This window comes from Bradysia coprophila (genome assembly GCF_014529535.1).
Source record: "Bradysia coprophila strain Holo2 chromosome X unlocalized genomic scaffold, BU_Bcop_v1 contig_128, whole genome shotgun sequence".
In the NCBI taxonomy this organism is placed as follows: Eukaryota; Metazoa; Arthropoda; class Insecta; order Diptera; family Sciaridae; genus Bradysia; species Bradysia coprophila.
Genome location: NW_023503295.1, coordinates 1,243,396 through 1,257,904, shown reverse-complemented (window position 1 = coordinate 1,257,904; position 14,509 = coordinate 1,243,396).

Genomic DNA, 14,509 nt, shown 5'->3' with positions numbered 1-14,509 from the left:
TAGCAGCATAGACACGAACATCGAAAACGAAAAGAAAAAACGTTGGGACAACCCACGGAATATAGACTCCTTTTGTCAGGTCCTTGAGCGATAAAAGATAGCTCCGCCAGAATTTTCTCATAGTTGCTGACAATGGCACGCCAAAACAAGGGAATGTTCCTTTTTAGAAATGCCTGACAAAGCACAGACCAAACTACACCGTACATACCGAGAATCGCCTTCATTTACAAACCGTATCGTCATCAACCGGGGTCAGAGCTTTCTTCAGAGAAAATTGCGCTGTTCCGCGTTCCGGATTCATCTGAATTCAGTCCAGTACCATTCATGCGGGTCCTTCATTCACCATTGGTACATCAGTCATCCATTCTTCCCACAGAGTTAGTTAAAATAATAACACTAAAATTCAACTCGACCGAGCAAAAAACCAAAATTTACGTTTCATTGTAGTTGTTGGAACACAATATTTTGAGAAGTTGGAGAATTATGTGAATTATTTCCTCCAAATCTACAAGTTGAATATTAAACAGAAAATACTTTTTGTTACTGATTGGCAACCAAAAACCTTTTGGAATTAGTGAAGCAACTTAATTATTCAGCCTGGTTACCTGGTAGCTCCACATTTATAGTGATAACTTCAATCATGTCCGGAGCGATAGCGGAGGACTTGACGCAGTCTAACTTCCAAAAAAAGAACGAAGAAATTTTTTTGAGACGCGGCAACTACAGTGAACGACATCTCAAATGTCTCACTGTCAAATTTTTCTGAGAATTTTATTGTGTCATTGCAAATTCACAAAGACATTCTCTGAAAAAAATGACAGTGAGACATTTGAGATGTCGTTCACTGTATATATAGGCGAGAATTTAAGTTTCTTTCCTTTGGCCTGTAACTTTAAAATTGCCGGAGATACATCGTTTTGAAGTTGGTCATTTTGATAGAAAATGCACCAAATCAACGTTTTCCAAACAATCAAAATCTTTCAACTTACTCTTTCTTCTGTATGTTTCTATCTATCTGTCTATCTATCTGTCTATCTATCGACGGTCGATCTCGGAAACTAGTCAGCCAATCTCCATGAAATTTTGCAGGAACCTCAGGGTGGGCATAAAAATGAAAATGTGATACGCCATTACCCCAGGAAAAACCAGAATTTTGTTTTATTGGCTTCGAAGTGGTTTCTGAGTGTGGTTTTCGAGGGTCGGGAACGCGTTTTCGGCTGTAGCTTAGCTGTATTGATACCTACAGAGGCGTGCGACCCATCAAATGAAAGGTATTCGTAACACAATTCGAACAAAAAAATAATTAAAAAAATCGGGGCAGATTCGTTTGAGCTAGAGTGATCAGAGTGACCAAATTTTGAGCTACTCGAGCGTAGGATGAAAGGACTAATATTTTTTTGGGTTATGAGAGATAGAGAATTACTTTCTTCGGCAAAGTCTCAGAGTTTTACGAGTAGAACAGAGGGGCATATGTGAAAAATGTCGAAAGTTGGAAATGGGTGGGTCATGGGTCAATTAGGGTTTTAGAGATATTTCTTGAATGGTGGCAGATAGAGAATTACTTTCGTCAAATTTTCGATTTTCGTCAAATTTTCTGAATTTCGTCAGATTTTGGAATTTTGTCAAATTTTCGATTTTCGTCAAATTTCGTCAAATTTCATCAAATTTCATCAAATTTTTAAATTTCGTCAAATTTTCAAATTTCGTCAAATTTTCAAATTTCGTCAAATTTCGTCAAATTTTCGAATTTCGTCAAATTTTCGAATTTCGTCAAATTTTCTGAATTTCGTCAAATTTTGGAATTTCGTCAAATTTTCGATTTTCGTCAAATTTTCTGAATTTCGTCAAATTTTCAAATTTCGTCAAATTTTCAAATTTCGTCAAATTTTCAAATTTCGTCAAATTTCGTCAAATTTTCAAATTTCGTCAAATTTTGGTTGTTTCCAGTCTAAATTTTTTTTTGTAAAAATTATCTGGCAGATGATGAGAAAACCTAAGCCAGCTTGTTTGAACTAATTGGGTGTAAAATTTAATTTTTGCGTATCGAAGCTGAAAGCGTCAACTCTAGCGATATCATTCATTTTAGAAATTGTATTTCAAAGACTGCGTCACACTTTTCTCGAAGAGATTTTTGTTGGGATGCTTTATTGTAAAGAAAACTAAAATTCTGCTAACCGCGCAATGTTCAAACTCCAACTATTATATTTCAAATTTGAATGCCGCATCCAACCATACTCTTCCTCAGATCTTCCGCATTAAAATTTTATTATTTAATTTTATTCTTTATTGCAGCAACAGTTTGTCGCGTCTTCGTTAGATCCCACAGCGCTCAGAAATTACAATACCAGACAATAGTACATTTCGTACCTAGGACCAAAAGTCTTTTTTAAGCGGGTGAGAGGAATTGAATACGCTAGAAAAGACTTTTAGTCCGTGGTAAGAATATTATTTTTCATATTCGAGGGAGAACAAGTGCGACGAAGTCGCTCATTTTGGTCCTACGTATGAAAACAATTCTTCGTCTTAGGTCGTGTATCAATGTACTTCAATTTTTCCATTTTAAGGTACTACATCTGGACGTGCATCTGTAGAAGTCATTCCAGAGATATAAATATTTAAAGTTTGTGTCTTGTGGAAAATGTAATGTTTCAATTTGACAACATTTTTCATAGCAAATTCACTAAATTGACTAAGCAAAAAGGGACTTATTTAGAGCATTTTCCTCGAAACGGCACTATAACACGGTACTTAGAACACAGAAGATTCTCTGGGTCGTTTCCCGCTTTTCTTATTATAAATTATGTTTACATTTATGACATGCAGACATATCACAATTGCTCCTCCGTTTTGTCTCCATTTTCACGATTTTCACCCTCTCTCATTGTCGTGTCAATCAGAATCGTTGCGAGTGTAAAAGTGTATTTGAAATGACAGAGAGTTTGAATAGTGATTTGCATAACTAGGGTCAAATTTTCCTTCGAATTTTATTGATCCAATGCGACTTTTCATTTTTTTTTATTCCTGTTATGCAAATACATTTTCAGCGAAACTGGCTGAAAATTTAATTTTCTGTATACTAGAGAGTGTATTGGTGAGCTCGGGAAAGTAAACGGTCGAGAAGGAAAGTAACGGCTGGGAAGGAATGCACCAACACACTCTCACTACTACAGAAAAATATCTTTCAAAATACCCCAATACACACTCGATGTGTGTTTTCGCTTGGGCTTCGCCCGCGCGTGCACACACATCTTGTGTGTATTGGGGTATGTTGAAATATACTATTCCATATGTGCGGTGTGAATTACCTTATTTTCTCCCTTCAATAACAGGCCATTCGATAATTGTGTTTGGTTGACGATTCAGTGAGGAAATTTTAAGGCCCGTCATGGGGATATGACAGGACAGTTTGCCGAAAATGTATGGAAAATTTTATCACATAAATTCACCGAAAAAATCCAAAGAAACTCACATCTGATGATTTCCATTGTATTATATTGTATTTCCACCAACGCACATTTGAACACTAAAACACTTTTTACTCGATGCAAAAACAATTTTTTTTTTGTTTTGTCGCAACAAACACGCACATAATATTTCGACATAACTGCGACACTCCGCTATTTTAATACTAGAATGAATGTTTGCTGTGTTCACTTCAGCGGACATTTTATAAAAATCATCAAACAGTTGATAAAGGGTAGCGCATGCATTTAATAATTCTCACCGACCATTTTTCAAATCTTTACGAGAGCTCAGCGAACATTCTTTCAACGATGGGAGAGCATTTGTTAAAATTTTTACATATCGTAAGACTCTACCTTTGTCACCTGTTTGCTGACTTTCATACAATGTCCGACATTTTTTTGAATGAACGCAGCAAAAATTCATTCTAGTATATGGAGTGTCAAAGTTACGTCGAAATATTTTCTGTGTTTTTGTCGCGACAAAGAAAAATTGTTTTTATATCGAGTAAAAAGTGTTTTAGTGTTAAAATATGCCTTGGCGACCCTTGTGCACGGAATGGAAAGCTACAGAGGTGAGTTTTTTTTTTAAATTTTTCGGTGAATTTTTGTGATAAAATTTCTATACATTTTCGGGAAACTGTCCTGTCATATCCCTATAACGGGCCTTTTAAAAGTGCGCAGTCAAACTATATAACTTCGAAACGTTTTCTTTTAGCAGTATTCATCAGCTCAACTGCATTTCTTGGTTGCATTGACATCATTATCTTGTCATTTATTAAAACCGTAAGTGTCGAAAGAAATTTGTTCGGGAACAGGCCGACAAAAATCAGCGAAATGAAGGAATGATCGGTCCCTTTTGTAAAGTCTGGAAAATGATGGGGAGAAAAATAATAATTTGCAAAAAATAACTTTGCACTTAATATGAGTTGATGCTACTGTTTGGATAAACATTGCTGAAGAAAATTGTTATTGTTAAATTTGTGCCACAAACAAAATATATTCCGTTTAAACCGAAAACGCTTGATACGAAAATTCCTTGGAGAGTGTCTTTAAAATATTTTACACAATACATATTTATGTGCAAATGGGTATTCTTGCTAGTTATAGATAACGAAAATTAAACTAGAATTTTGTATTGTAGCTGGAAAAGCTTTAAAGTTTTACATGGCAGCTAGTGAATGTATTCGAGGATATCTGCAGTTTGCATACAATTAATTTCGACGCCAAGAGTACATATTGGGGAGTTGAATTTTGTACAATTATCTCGTAGGTATATTATAAAGTTTCATAATTTTGTGAACATAAATTTCAGAAATTTCTTGTCTAACAAAAAGAAATTATTACCTTGATGCGAATATTCCTTTTCTTTTTTCATTATCTTCATCATCATACAACACACTATTTGACAATATACAACCTCGATTAATATTTGATAGAAAACGAAGAGACAGATAGTACGGAAGCTTTTGTTCTTTTGGTATTTATTCAAAGTAGTACATAGCAACCCAAATTAGCAATCTCAGCAAACAAAGTTGTATGTCTTGTTACTAAATAGTGTCTTTCATCGAATTTGATTTTCAATTTTACGCCAAAAAGCATTTCGCATTCGAAGAAATATTAAATCCCAACAAAAATCTCTTCGAGAAAAGTGTGTCGCAGTCTTTGAGGTACAATTTCTAAAATGAATGATATCGCTAGATTTGATGAAAGCGTCGTAAAAATTATTTGGCAGATGATGAGAAAACCTAAGCCAGCTTGTTTGAACTAATTGGGTGTAAAATTTAATTTTTGCGTAACGAAGCTGAAAGCGTCAAATCATTAATTTTGGGATATCAGTCGTTTTAGAAGGGTAGTCAACACTGATTTTTAGAACAGTTCTAATTAAAAAATTGGAGGAAATTTGAAAATTTGACGAAAATCGAAAATTTGGCGAAAATCGAAAATTTGACGAAGATCGTAAATTTGACGAAGATCGAAAATTTGACGAAACTCGAAGATTTGACGAAATTCGAAAATTTGACAAGATTCAAAAATTTGACGAAAATCCGCTATCGCTCCGGACATGATCGCAACAGAGAAATGATATCAGGTGGCGCTGCAATTACATAGATTTTTTTTGCCTAAAATAATAGATTAAGATTGGCTCACCTAGTATGTGTATATAACGTAGATGGAAGCACGGGGTTTCAGTGGGTTTCGAACATTTAGTTTTTTCATGTTGCAGATATTGTAGTGTCAAATGCTGTTCAAGATGTGACATATTTGCAAGGTATTGGCCTTTTTCACAAAGTATAATCAGTGTAACCTTCGTAAAAACAATCTTGAATCTGACAAGAGCACGGGTGCCAACGTGTAGAAAACAAATATTCGAAACCCACTGCTGAATCGTGGTGATCCGCTTGTCAAAGGGACAGTACAGAAACAAATTCCATCACCTATAGGAAACCTCGAGTTGGCCTGTAGAGGAGCCACAATTGTTTTCAGTACTACATTTTTTGCTCTCTATTTTCTTGTGAAATAAATTTTCATTCTGGTAAACATCAATGAGATGTTTTTCTGGTGTTGAGGAATTTCGCGCCGTGTCATTCACAATAACCCACAAAGTGACATTTTCCTTATACAGAATGTGTCATTTTGTCAATTATTGTGAATGACGTAGCGCGAAATTCCTAGGAGCCATTTGAATGTTAGATCTGCTATTAAGTGCGGCTAGTGAGAGAAAAAAACTTGTAGCATAGATACAATTATTAAACGTAAAGCTTGTGCAGAATCAACAACAGCTGAACATCTCCAGCTGGTCGACAAAGACATTTGTATCGAAAACAACTCAAAGGCAAGCTACATATACAGTGCATACATACGTTGCATACATATACATATTTGCGGACATAACACGTATGAATGTAGTAAACTCGTTGTTTAGAATGTTTTTTTTTTATTTTATATTCTACAAGTAGAGTATGTGTGTTGATCAGATGGTGACGTTCAGCTGATACTGATTCTGCACAAGCTTTACATTTAATAATTGTACTGAAAGAGAAATATATTCAATTTTTACTCTGAACGAAGTCGGAAAACTAAATCAGATTTTCGTGACGCAATTTTGTGATCAAAATACTTGCATGTTCATAAAACAACGGTAAACAAGTAAGGTTAAAAAAGTGCTCCCTTTCTTTTCTTTTTTAAAAAAAGCCCGTAATTTTCTCGATGTGTTTCAAATTCATAAATCTTGTCTGCTTGAAAAGAAAAACTTTTCTTCGAAACATAAATATGCTACATACTATGCATTAAAAGTACTTCGTTTTAGGTTACTCTCGACATTTATTATATGTCTGATAGTAAGCATGAAAGCGGTTCAGGGAAAAAACCGGTAATTTAGCATAAATAGCATAGGACATATTGCACTAGCCCGCACGCTCGTTTATGTTTTGTTATGAGAAGGAAATAGATATTTTACATGACTAGGGATGCAAAGATGAAAAGTGGAGTTTTTGTGTGAATTTTGTTGATTCGAGTCGTGGCCGAGGTCAATAAACTCACGAAAACGAGACTTTTCATTTTTATCCCGAGTTATGTATTGGAGGCAACATAATTCATAATTGTAGTCAAGTGAACAACCAGGCGGTTTCCATACAGTTTCCACACCAGCTGCTTGTTTTCTTGTCTTATACTTGTCTTCGTATCCATTCAAAAGGAAAAGATCATTTTCGTGCCTCGGAATGTTTACAAGTGATAAAAAATCATTTAATTCATTCAGTGCATTATCAACCAAGATTCTCCGCATTCTGTCGTTAAAAGTGTTGATAGTGGAGCGATGAACTAACGCCCTGTATCGTAAATGATTAGTCTCTGCTGTTAGTTAACACTAGCTCTATCGGCCATAACAGGTCTCTAAGAAAGACCAAGATTCTGAACGCATAAGCTACATACATAAGTCACAATCGTAATTCTAAAATATCAACCACTAGCGACACCTATATTCTAATACATCAATCATACAATCTGCAATTCAGAATTTTAAAATCTTTTTAAAATATGGGTTTGTACAATAGGCCCATTTGCGTCTTTGGTGGTTTCCTGCTCATCTTATCCTATCCCATCGTAAGAGTTGACAAGGCGTTTCGAAATGAATCACTGATGCTCGATACTAATACTAAAACTAATACTAAAACTAGGATCGCCAATTTTACCACATGAAACTTTCCTCATTCGAATAAATTTCGAATAAATCGTTAAAATCTACCCTTTCCGAATGTCATTCGATAAAAATAAGGAAATAGCACAGTTTTTAATCTGACATCTGTGACATTTTGAATTTTTTCGCGCGCATGTACAAAATCAAAAAAACCATTCAACCATCTGTCTAAAATAAAATTGGTGTCCAACCAGGTAAGTAAATAACTATTAAACTTCGAAAATCGCACCGGTCTACGAACAGTGTTTTTTGAAGGGACTTGATAAAAAAAAATTCAACAACATCTAATGGCCACCTTTTTGCTTAAATATTTAATCACTTTGCGATGGATCTCAATATGTGGACTAATTGTGAATTTCTTGAGAAAAGTTGTGGTAATGGCACAAAAAATAACACCAAACACGCACCAAAAATGGTTGGTTTGAGGTAAAACTTTTATGTTTCGAGCTTTTTTCTTAATCGGTTTCGTTGGATATTTTCGTTGTATAGCTACGCTGCTATGCATTAAAATATCCATCACTTTCTGGGTGTATTTTATTGAATAGTAAATTGTTGGTTGGATGGTTTGTTTTTTGTTGGATAAATCCAATATTTATTGTGCCAGTAAACAGTATTGCAACAAGGAAAAGTTACGATCATGGTCGTAGTTGTACACTTAAATTTACTTCGAATTCGGATAGTTTGTAACTTCTGTACGAAAATTATAAAAGACATCCAAATTTGACTAAAACGTGATGCGGCAATTCGATCCTATATTTGGTAAAACTTAATATAGATTTCCACGACAACAGAGAAGAAAACTTTTTGGAAAAGTTTTATGTTTTGTTCGGAAAATTTTTAAACCAAATAAAAGAAAGGTAGAACAATAGGCACTGGACTGTTGTGTCTTTTGTTTATATCGCTACCGATAAATTTTATTCATCATATTAGCATTTTGAATGAATTTCCTTTATTTCAATAACAAAAATGTTTTCAATTTAAATTGAGGTCCCATTTTTATTTGACTATTCAATCTACTCCGTACGTGTGGATTGTGGCAAACTATTATTTGATTAAAATCAACATTTGGCAAGGTTGTCAACTTTAAAAAAAAAATGGCAAGGTACATGTTGCTTTGACTATTAGATGAATCACAATTTACGGAGAAAAGCTTGCTTATTGCACTTAAAAATCGACGCCACGAAAAATGACGACTGCCTGAAGAAAAGGTAAATTCATGAAAAATCGTCGACTATTCGCCTCTTTCTCAGGAACCTGTCGTTTTTCAGAAAGTAGTCGTTTCTCGTGTCGTCAAAAATTCGTGTTTGCAACAAAAGCAACAGTAGCTATATTCCATTGCATTCACTATACACGGCTTTAAACTTCAGAAACGGAGCACACATGAAAACGCTTCACGTTCCCTTTGTTTTTAATTGACTCTTGTTCCCAAGAAAAAAAAAACACACTCAAGCCGTTCGTATCATGCCCGCACGTTAGTAAGCGGTCGTGACGCAAGTCCACTACCAAAAATGTTTTAACAAAAAAAAAATTGAGGACGGCGGAGCATATTTACAGCAACGTTTTGACTTCTCCCCCTTAACTCCAACGACCTCCAAACTAGGAAATCTGGAATCTAGGAATCCATACGAGTTCACGGAGCTATATCCAACGTGCAGCTTCCAAATTGGCCGAGATATTGATCTTCGAAATATTGATGTTTGTATGAAAATAAGCAAAATTTCGTATTTTTAGATAACTTAAATTGGCTACGTTAGTTAGTTCCTATGAAAAGGGACGATTGCGTAACTCCTAAACGTTTCTTACGATTTTCCTGAAATTTTGGTTATAGGCTAATCTTGGCCCAAAAATTAGAATGGAATTTTCAGAAGTTGGAAAAAACCCATATCTTGGGAGTTGGAGCTCCAAAGTCTTCATACAAATGTCATATAAAAGCCAATTTGTATGTGTGTGTGTGAGTGGTATATTTTGTTGCATGATATGGATGGTAATGTGGTGAATGGTGTGTGTTTTATTGTGGGATGTATTTCTTGTTGGGAATTGTTGGGATCATTAAGTATTAACTTCTACTAGGTCGGTTCCTAAATTTTGGAATGACAAATGATTCCTCTGGCACTTCCTAACTTCCATCGGATTTTTCGATGGATTTGAGCTATTTTCGACATGAGTGAGGTGTTCCAAGGTTGGTTCCTAAATTTTGGGATGACAGGTGATTCCTCTGGCACTTCCTAACTTCCATCGGATTTTTCGATGGATTTGAGTTATTTTCGACATGAGTGAGATGTTCCAAGGTTGGTTCTTAAATTTTGGGATTCAGACTGACTCCTCTGACACTACCTAACTTCCATCGGATTTTTCGATGGATTTGGGTTATTTTCGACATGAGTGAGATGTTCCAAGGTTGGTTCTTAAATTTTGGGATTCAGACTGACTCCTCTGACACTACCTAACTTCCATCGGATTTTTCGATGGATTTGCGTTATTTTCGACATGAGTGAGATGTTCCGAGGTTGGTTCCTAAATTTTGGTATGACAGATGATTCCTCCGGCACTTCTTAACTTCCATCGGATTTTTCGATGGATTTGAGTTATTTTCGACATGAGTGAGATGTTCCAAGGTTGGTTCTTAAATTTTGGGATTCAGACTGACTCCTCTGACACTACCTAACTTCCATCGGATTTTTCGATGGATTGGGGTTATTTTCGACATGAGTGAGATGTTACAAGGGTGGTTCCTAAATTTTGGAATGACAGATGATTCCTCTGGCACTACCTAACTTCCATCGGATTTTTCGATGGATTTGGGTTATTTTCGACATGAGTGAGATGTTACAAGGGTGGTTCCTAAATTTTGGAATGACAGATGATTCCTCTGGCACTTCCTAGCTTCCATCGGATTTTTCGATGGATTTGAGTTATTTTCGACATGAGTGAGATGTTCCAAGGTTGGTTCTTAAATTTTGGGATTCATACTGACTCCTCTGACACTACCTAACTTCCATCGGATTTTTCGATGGATTTGGGTTATTTTCGACATGAGTGAGATGTTACAAGGGTGGTTCCTAAATTTTGGGATGACAGGTGATTCCTCTTGCACTACCTAACTTCCATCGGATTTTTTGATGGATTTGGGCTACATCATCATGAGTGAGGTGTTCCAAGGTTGGTTCCTAAATTTTGGGATGACAGATGATTCCTCCGGCACTACCTAACTTCCATCGGATTTTTCGATGGATTTGAGTTATTTTCGACATGAGTGAGATGTTCCAGGGTTGGTTTCTAAATTTTGGGATGACAGATGATTTCTCTAGCACTTCCTAACTTCCATCGGATTTTTCGATGGATTTGGGTTATTTTCAATATAAGTGAGGTGTTCCAAGATTGGTTTCTAGATTTTGGGATTCAGACTGATTTCTCTATCATTTTTTAATTTCCATTAGGTTTTTTGATGTTGTCGAAATGACATACTTACAAAAGTGGTGAGATCAGTAAAAAAAAACCCTTAAAGGGTAAATGTGACGCAAGTCCTTTATCTTACTTACAAAATAACTGATATCGCTGAGGGTGACGCATTGTGCGTCGTACGAAAAAGTTTTATCAACAAAAAATTGACTCAAAAAATTTGTGAAAGAAAATTTTACAACAAGAAATTTGCGTCACAAGTGGCAGATGTTGAGGAACGTTTTGTTAGGAAAATGGTTGAAAAATGTACTGAAAGAATTTAAACGAATGAAAACCGAATCATCTGCCACTTTTGAAGCAAATTTCTTATTGTAAAATTTTCTTTCACAAATTCTTGGAATCAATTTTTTGTGGATAAAGCTTTTGCATACGACCCACAATGCGTCACCATCAGCGATATCAGTTATTTTGTAAGTAAGATAAAGGACTTGCGTCACATTTACCATTTAAGGGTTTTTTGACTGATATCCCTTACGATCAAATGACAAACTGACTTATGCCGTCCGACCGTCTAGAATGACCTGCCAATGAACTGTCTCCACATTTTCGCTCAGGGAATCACTTTAAAGTGCAATTGTTTTCAGCTTCAACGATATAGTATACTCCATGTACACTTTTCAAAAAGCTAAGCATAACTTTGTTGAAGCGTTTCACACAGACATTATTTATGGATGAAAAATCAAAAGCAAAAGTTTTCTATTTATAGTAGATGTGAAAATATGTGTTTTTGTATGAGTAGAAGAATATTTCAAAAGTATTACATGAAAAATGTGCTTGTAAAATAAAAATTGAATAAAAGAGGGAAATTTGTGTAAAGTTTTTGTTTTGGGAATGTTTAAAACGGCTTAATCTAAATTATAAACGCATCAGCATTACATTTTGTGTTAAAATTAAAACAAAAATTTTTTTTTGTAGTTTTCATCAGATGCTATAGAACACTTTTAACCGAACAGATCTGATAAATTGTTATGAATATTTCGCTGTAATCCTGTTCGCATACGAATGCCTCTGCTGACATTCAACGGAACATGGATCATAATAGAATTTCAAGTCTGCATAAAAATTTAAATAATGCCCGGGAAATGAGGACAATCATTTTTAACAAAAATTCAAACAGCGACGTCCGTATCGAATTTCTTTTGTTACTAAATGTTTAAATGGTTAAATTCGATACGTACGCCGCTGTTTGAATTTCGGTAAAAATGGTTATATTCATTTCCCGGGCATAATTAAGACTGGAAATAGTACGACCGTTTACAATGGTGCATTGTGTAACATTGGGTTTCCATTCGCTTTTGAAATCAACGAAAAAATATCCGTCTCTGGGTCCTTTGCTAGACCATCGCTTATAGAAATAGTTAAGGTTGGGAATAGTATCTGAAAAATGAAATAGAAATCTGAATGTTTCCGGCAACTATTTAACTGATATTTAAGGTTAATCGTGTATATGCCGCGCCGGATTACAGATTACCTCAATCTCAGTACAGAGTATTTGGTGGCTAATACATTATTTCGTTACACATAGCGACGTACGTATCGAATTTCCTTTTGTTATAAACGTCAAATTTCGTCTTGTATTCCGTTTTCACATGATTGAATAAAGATGCTAGAGAATGTAAATAAAGTTCGTGAAGGTAGAGACACACGTTGTTAAAACAGTCTTACGAAATTTCGCATTTGCAATTCATTCAACACTTTCTATTTTCGTACAAATACGGAATACAAAACTTCTCAAACTACACCGATTTTTGAAATCCCTTGTCGTTCTGCAAGACATGATTTGTAAATGTGTTATAGTCAGTTTTTTCAGTGCCGTGAAACTCTTGATGCTAAAAGTATTTCTTTATATATCGATACAGGAGTATTTCGTGTACGTGTTCGTTTTTCATTCCTGTTTTCATTGTCAATATATTTGCATTTGACTAATTTTCTTCTAAGGTTTCATTGAGCTGCTGAAGCAAATAACTAAAGAAGGTGAGGCCATACGATCAACATTATAAATATGAAGTCAAATGTAAGGAATTAGTGAAATTTAAACCTTGTAGTAACGAAAAACACATCAGGCTATTTTAACTGAATCTACTACTTCTATTGTTTAATGCTAAAGATTTTCTACTTCTTCGTTTTCACCATTCATTTTCGTATTTCAGGGAACGTCATCGTTTACTTCGCAAACGGATCGTCATCGTTGACAAAAGATGACTGCACCAAAGGTATGTGTTTTTTCATCGAGATATGTATCAACAGTAGATTGTTAAGAGTGATATCGCCAAATCTTCAGGTGATTTTTTAACCTTTGGAAACAAGCGGTCTCCGATTTTAATGAGTGATATGATAGCTCGTTGGATTCGTCTTTCAATTCTAAGAAACACGTATCTTTCACTTTTTCTATTAAAAAAATTTGTTTTCTGTGAAAAGCGTTCAAAAGTGAAGACATGTCAGAGGGTACGGAAAACAGTTTTTCGACAATAACTCAAGAAAAAATGATTTTAAATTGTTGTAATGTTGCACGAATGTCGGCCTTGGAAAGACCTACAGGTAGAGTATACGCACCGCTTGGTGCGAGTAGATCCACAAGAGTTATGACTAAAAATGTGGTGAATGTTTGGAGAGTCCGCCTTCCCTGCAGCTTCGATGTTCCGCGGAACTGAGTATGGGGTGTTGTAGCTGGCCTCACCCGCTATCGTTCCACATATAAATGAACCCAGTACTTTTGTGCTGCAAGCTTACAGAAGTCTTGGAAAAAAAGTTGGTGCCAAAATGCAGATTTGTTCCTTCTTTCTGATGGCCCAACTGCTGGAACAGCATCTAACGGTACTATGGCAGTCATTTTTTATCGCCAACTATTCTTTTACATTATCAATACAGAAACGCGTCGCTATGCCACGAATATATCAGATCCAGTGTTAGTAATATCAAGAGAAAAATTATCAAATTTTTCTCGCAGGATTTTGGTCAAATAAGGTGTTAGCGTATAGCAAATGACCTCAGGACTCCGGAACAGTAATTAGTTTTTCAATATTTGCTATGTGATAGGAGTTTGGAGAAACGATATGATCAAGTTAGTTAGATTTCAAGGGTTGCCATTAATTTTTAAGGATTTTCTTTTTAGCCCCGTACGAAGTACTGGGGGCTTATAAGATTAATATGCCGTTTGTAACACGTCGAATTGGAAGCAGACAGTAAGGGCAAAGCATTTGGTTATGTTCATAGATGACGAATCCGCAATAAAAAAAATGTCCGTCCGTCCGTCCGTCCGTCCGTCCGTGACCCCTCTAGCTTGAGTACATCACAACCTTTTTTCAAAATTCTTTTTTTCCCCGATTGGTATCGACAAAAGTAAGGTCAAGTTCGAAAATGGGCATGGTAGGGTCGGCCCTTCCAGAGCTAG